The 5,329-nt window shown below is 40.8% G+C and overlaps 1 long non-coding RNA gene across 1 annotated transcript; it reads left to right on the top strand.

The window, feature by feature from the left end:
• Positions 1-836: 836 nt before the first annotated feature.
• On the top strand, positions 837-4,913 carry LOC146204012 (uncharacterized). Its single transcript, XR_014702646.1, has 2 exons — positions 837-902; positions 4,653-4,913. It is a non-coding gene; the product is annotated as an uncharacterized LOC146204012 (long non-coding RNA).
• The last annotated feature ends 416 nt before the right edge of the window (positions 4,914-5,329 follow it).

Genomic DNA, 5,329 nt, shown 5'->3' with positions numbered 1-5,329 from the left:
TCGTGTAGCTGCTTTTGTTTACATGTGCATGTAAATGTGCACAGCCACCAGGAGCCACAATAAATGAAAATTGTTTGCAAGATGATTTACTTTATCTTCTCAGACAATTGTCTGGCACCATTAGCTAACAGCACATGCTGAATGCAGTGCCAAAGCCAAATATTGCAAGAGGTAATTTAATTTTTTTTTTGCTCCAAGCTTATGAACTTGTGTCCCTGTGTCAGCACGTGAAATGAAGTATTTTATGCTGTTGGACAAAACATTCAGGCACTGGAAGTCTTATTAGCATTTACAAGTCGCAGAGGCTGAACTGGTTTGCTCATTGTATTATAAAAACACCTGAAAATTAAAAAAGGATCCTTGTTAAGGACCATTGCATTGAATGAAGGCAACAGTGTCTGCGTCGTGGCACTTTTCTAGTGTCCTGGCGCAACTTTCAGCTGCACAATTAGATCCTGTATTATGTTGGCAAGTTAATTACCAATCATCTGTGTCTCATATGGTTATTCCCTTTCAGATGAAAATGAGCCTGCAAGTGCCTGAATGACATGGTGCCCAGAGAGACTCATGATGATGAAAGCAATCATGACAACTCCCAGAATAGTAAGCGACAACACTTCTTATATTACTTTCTTCAATGTTCTTGTTGAACATGTTACAGCTATTTACAAAGCACTGCAATGTTCAGTGTTGATTCTCTTACTGCAGTGTACAAAGTGTAGCCAGAGTGCTAAAGTAAGCTCGTGCATGTTGTTATGCACCGGAAAACAGCCCAAGATCTCATGGCTGCAGAAATAATTATTTCTTTCATTTGTTTGCATGCTTCCATGGCACAGCCACAAGTCTGCACAGTGTGGAGCCGCTGCCGTCAACACCAAGCCTGCAGTCAGTGCCCTTGAGGGGTGAGGACATATTTACGTTATTTTGAGCAGCACCAATTTGTAAAAAGTTTTGTTTATCTCAATGCCTTAACAACTTACTATAGTTTAAAACTCAAGACTGCTTAGTACAACTGCACTAGAACCTAGTTGTTAGCTTTCGCATTCATGCGAAAACTATGCATGGACCAGCAGCAGCAACAGTGCATTATACAAAATGCAAGGGCCTATGAAAGCAGCGATAAATGAAATAAATGAGTAGGAAAACAAATTATTCACAAATTTTCATGTTCATGGTGCACACTCACGAGACCATCGCAATGCTTTGTGTATTGTTATGCTTGTCTCAGACTGTTTTGAACCTACACTCCATTTGGTGGCATGACTGAGTCTTCGGTTTGAGAGAAGAATGACGTTTCGAAGATGAGAGAACAAAAACAATGAAATTTGATTGAACTTCTGCAGACTTATGTACATACTTCAAAGGTCTTAACAGAAAAAGGTCAAAAGCAAGTTCATAGCAATGATAGGCTATTGAGCCTCTTGCCCAGGGCCAGTATTGTTTTTTTTTTTACTACACAAGAAACCTTTCAACAATCAATCCAGCCCTCTCACGGAACTTTGGCTAATAAAACACGGCACATCTCTTCGGGTCAATCAGCCAGTCAATCAAACAGTATTGGTAAGCAATGTTCCTGCAGTCATACCTTGGGAACAGGCGAGGAGACATAGAAACTTCCTTTTTCACTTCGATAGCGTTGCAATAGTCGAACAAGGAGTCTGTCTGCCAGAAAAACACAGGGCATGTCTGCTGTCACATACAGCGGATCAAAACAGCATCTGTAGAACTCAACTCCTAATGGATCAGTGTAATGGTTTTATGGCCATGTCCCTTCTCCCAAACAGCCACCGTATCTTCCTGTGCGGTGTGGCCTCAGGCACCCCTCTCCAGAATGCATTCATCATCGGGCAAAGCGTGGGAAGTTCCCACATGCTTTTTCTTTTTGCGGCTTCACACTTTTGTGTGATGTTTGCCTGGACGCGTGATGCATTTCCAGCTCTTAGGTCATTGCAGCATGCTGCTGTGCATGTGCATAATCAACGCAAAAGCTCAGAAGTAATATTTTATAGAGACATTTCTACCGCAATTACCCATTTGGTGAATTTTATTTATCCTCAAGAAAAGGATGGCAAAATTATATTATTGTTCACTCCACCCTCCACTGTGGTCTTAATGCATTGGTTGATGTGAAAAAATGATTCAATTTGTTTTCAATGTGCATCAGAAGGAGCGTTCACTGACATAAAATAACATCAAATAGCATGGAAAATCTTTTGCATATGCCAGCAACAGGCAAGTCCCAGTATAGATTGCTGTTGAACGTGACACTTAGTATTCTCTGTGAGCCTACAATTGTAATGTTCCGGCTCTCATTGCTGACAGCACGATTAAAAAATATTTTTTTTCTGGGAAAATAATCAGCATTGTCCTTGAAAAATTTATATTAAGTTTGTTTGATTGAAACCACAACAATAATGTTAACAGGAAGGCTTTGCTTTGCTTTGTCAACGTGTCTGCATCAGTGCCCGTCATAATAGAACAGTCATCTGCATGTGGTGGTGGCAAAACTAATAAATAGCCAACAGGTGCAAGATAGGTGTAAACTTATCCGCAAAGATGACGGCCTGGAGTCCTTGGACATGGGCGACGTCAGCTAGTCGGATTAGACCTAGCAGAGTTTCAGGGCGTGAGCTCGACAGTAGTTTCCCAAAATTATTTTTTGTCTCTCGATTTATATTTTAGATTTCTGGACACGCCCATATCATATGTACCAGATCCACCCTATATATGTACGACAAATTTAATGGATATGTCGATGTGGGCAATGTCTTTGATGAACACTTTCAACAACAGTGGCCAAAGCAGGCTTCCTTGTGAAACACTGTTAGTGATTGTTAGATCGTTCAAATGGTGATTACTCAGGCATGCTATTTGTGTTTATTCTCCTCTTCTTCGGGGCAAGTGCCAAGGGATATACCCTACAACCTGTGTGCAATTCTGTTCACAACTATATAATCACAACAGGTAGATTGCTACAATGAGAATTCACTGCCTTTTCTTTTCCTTTCTTTTTTTACATGAAATTCTAGTTTAAGATTCGTAATTATCAAAATACCCAATTGCTTGTCCATGAACCTTTTGTACTTGCTATATACCATGGCCTATTCCCCGCCGTGGGTATGTGCCATTACCACTAAAGACAGTCATCAATGGGTCTGATACATAGGTCAGGGGTGGAAGCAGGCTCAAGCATTTTGGAGCAGCTTTGGGAGCAGCGAGACAAGAGTTTTGGAGCAGCTTTGGAGCAATGAGACAAGAGTTTTGGAGCATTTGAATTATGTTTTGGAGCAGGTTCCTAAGGTCAAATGCCTCTGATAATTGTAGTAATTGTTTTTCTCTTTCTGACAGAAAAAGATGAGCTCTTCCTTTTTATGCAAGTTCAATGCCTCTCCAACTTCGCACTCATTTCTGACAAGACAACGGCCAACAACTTGAAACAGGCTAGCAGCAAACAAAATGCTTGCTGGTGTGCTTTATAACTGAACACTTAGTGTGACCTTACGCATTTGCCTATTCTGACTTGACAGATTCAAATGTCAAGTTTACCACTTCAATGCACTCAAGCAATGCCACTAATTTGGAGCTCAGATTAATGGACATGACATTTCTGCTCTCTATCTTGTGCATATCCCTTTTTGATCCTATGCCTGTGCTGATAAATTCCTGAGCAGTGGTCAGTAGTGCCTTCAGGAAATGTAGATGGCACTGAAGGGTAGCCTTTTCATCCTTCAGCATTTTTACTTCACTACCTCCTTCCAATAGTTTTATCATTCTTTGCTTGAGCAATGCTGGGGCTCATTTTTTAAATCTTGGCAATAGGCCCTGTATGGCTTTCCAACACTCTTGAGACGCTTCCTAGTGAGTGACATCTTTGGAGTACCAAACCATAACGATTCAAGTATGATTTTGTCTGCCGTAGGCCCGACAAGCTTGTTATTGAAAAAGAGGCTCGATAGGTGCCTGCTTGTTCTTAGACCACAACCATTAGAATAACTCATGTGGTTTTTCCAGTCGGACAAGTTTCCTTCCGAACGACTCACGGTAGTTTGCGCCTATCTGCTTCGCTTGCTGCTCTTGCTGCTCCCTCCACCGGCGATTCAAAAGGCTGAGAGGAGGTGCTACATCACATGCACAGTGCATTTTTTTTTGCAATTATCTCCAATCGCCAGTGACTCATATTAAATTTACTTGCAAACAAATATTTATTATGCCACATGCTTCCTTCCCTTACAAAAATTTCGTTTGTATTAAGCCCAGTGCTAGATGCGTTATATCTTTGCCACTAGTGCAAAGACATTGTTTGTGTGTTGCACTAAATTTGATGGTAGAACATTAAAACAGCCAGTTTGGAGCAGTTTTGGAGCAATATTGCATTTTGGAGCAGGATAGAGCAGGAAAAGCAGTTTGGGAGCAGAATGGAGCAAATGGAGTGGCAATTCCACCCCCGATAGGTGCATTCACAAGAGGAGAGTGCTGCACTTCTGTGCCATGATATAGGGGTATGCCATATGCCCAGACATTTCATGAATAATTATGTGTGTAGTTATTCACTGCAATACCAGCTGGAGAGCAATATGAAACAACCTCCAGCTTTCTCATAACAGCTTTAATTTTACAGTAATTTCTGTGAACACTGCACCTTTTTATTCCAGGAAGGTAGAAGAATACAACACTGATGTTTTATGCAGCACATGGTGAAGAACACTGCCCCGTGTGAAGATGGACATGTGGAGATCAGCTGGTGAAATCTTGGCAATCAGTTGACAAGATGCTGATTGCGCTGATGAAAGAATGAAAGTTATTTATGTTGGCACTATATCACATTGCAGATAGCACCAGTTTATTTTCTCCAAAACCCTCTCGACCATGTTCACTTTGCCAAATAAATCCCAAATACATTTTTGCAACACAAATGCTGTCGGTGTGTTTCTGTTCTTGCATTTTATGGTGCACAAGTAGCTAAGGCTACAGTTTCGCAAATACAGGTCCAAAATTATCTGCAAAGGGCATTACACTAATTTTAAATTGCATATTTTAAGAAATATTTGCATTGTGAGAATTGTAAACATATGCAATGACTCGAAAAAAACATATGTGCGCAACCTCTCTCAAGTGAGCCTCAGCTACAGCGTTGAAAACACTGTTAGTGGCCTGTGGTCACCACTTCACCAAAAGAAATTCAAAATGTCCCGTCACATAGTGGTAATTGCTAAAAACATATCATACGTCAGCGTTTCTCAAATAAGGGCTCACGAAGTGATTTTCAGGGTCCACGAAATCCACAGCTGCAAAAAAAAAGAAAGATATGCATGATAGCTTTGGCCTGACT

Source organism: Amblyomma maculatum, chromosome 1 (assembly GCF_055883805.1).
Source record: "Amblyomma maculatum isolate TAMU_Amacu chromosome 1, ASM5588380v1, whole genome shotgun sequence".
Taxonomy (NCBI): Eukaryota; Metazoa; Arthropoda; class Arachnida; order Ixodida; family Ixodidae; genus Amblyomma; species Amblyomma maculatum.
The sequence above is the reverse complement of the archived record's forward strand: the minus strand, read 5'-3'. Positions and strand labels throughout refer to the sequence as shown.